The sequence below is a fragment of the Suncus etruscus genome, chromosome 9, assembly GCF_024139225.1.
Source record: "Suncus etruscus isolate mSunEtr1 chromosome 9, mSunEtr1.pri.cur, whole genome shotgun sequence".
NCBI lineage: Eukaryota > Metazoa > Chordata > Mammalia > Eulipotyphla > Soricidae > Suncus > Suncus etruscus.
This window is the reverse complement of record NC_064856.1, coordinates 92,204,112-92,204,927: the sequence shown is the minus strand read 5'-3', so window position 1 is coordinate 92,204,927 and position 816 is coordinate 92,204,112.

The following is an 816-nucleotide window of genomic DNA, read 5'->3' as shown; positions in this document are numbered from 1 at the left end:
TTGATAAGGGGATTCAGAAAGTAGGGTGCTACCCTGGGGAAAATCAGTCTCTGGCTCCTGCTTAGAGTCTCAAGGGAATACAAAGGAGGAGTCCAGAAAGGGAAAACTCCTTTTCTCCTCTCATCCTATTCCATCCCTTCTTTCCCCCTTTCCTTTTCCCTTATCCTGTCCTTTAATTTTTCCCTTTTATGTTCATTTAAACTTTTTTTCTTTAGGCTTTTGAGCCACATCCAGTGACACTCAGGGGTTACTCCTGGCTATGTGCTCAGAAATTACCCTGGTTTTGAGAACCATATGGGGTGCTGGGGGAATTGAACCAAGGTCTGTCCTAGGTTAACCACCTGCAAGGCAAATGCCCTACCATTGCGCCACTGCTCTGGCCCCTCATTTAAATATTTTAAAAATCAAAGTACTTATTAAAATCAGTAGAAAGAAAAGGAAAATACACATTTATGCCTATTAAGTTTAAATATTTTCATTATCGGTTAATTTTTCTTCTTTTTGAGTTTTAATTTTTAATTTAACTTGAGTTCTCTTTCTTTGGCAGCCTACTGCTCCATATTAACTTATCAGAGAATTTGTTTACTAAGGCCCCTTTTAAGGATCATTTCACTTGGAGAATATCTATTATGTAAATTTAGCAATTCATTCTGTGAATATTTCAGTGTGCTAAAGTTTGCAATTTTATAACAAACTCAATGCAGCCTTTGTATTCACATCATTTATATCTATTTTTAAACTAGTCAAAATTATATATACATATTTGAAAGAAGCAAATGCTTGTTCTAGGAATATTTGAATCACAACATTGAATTA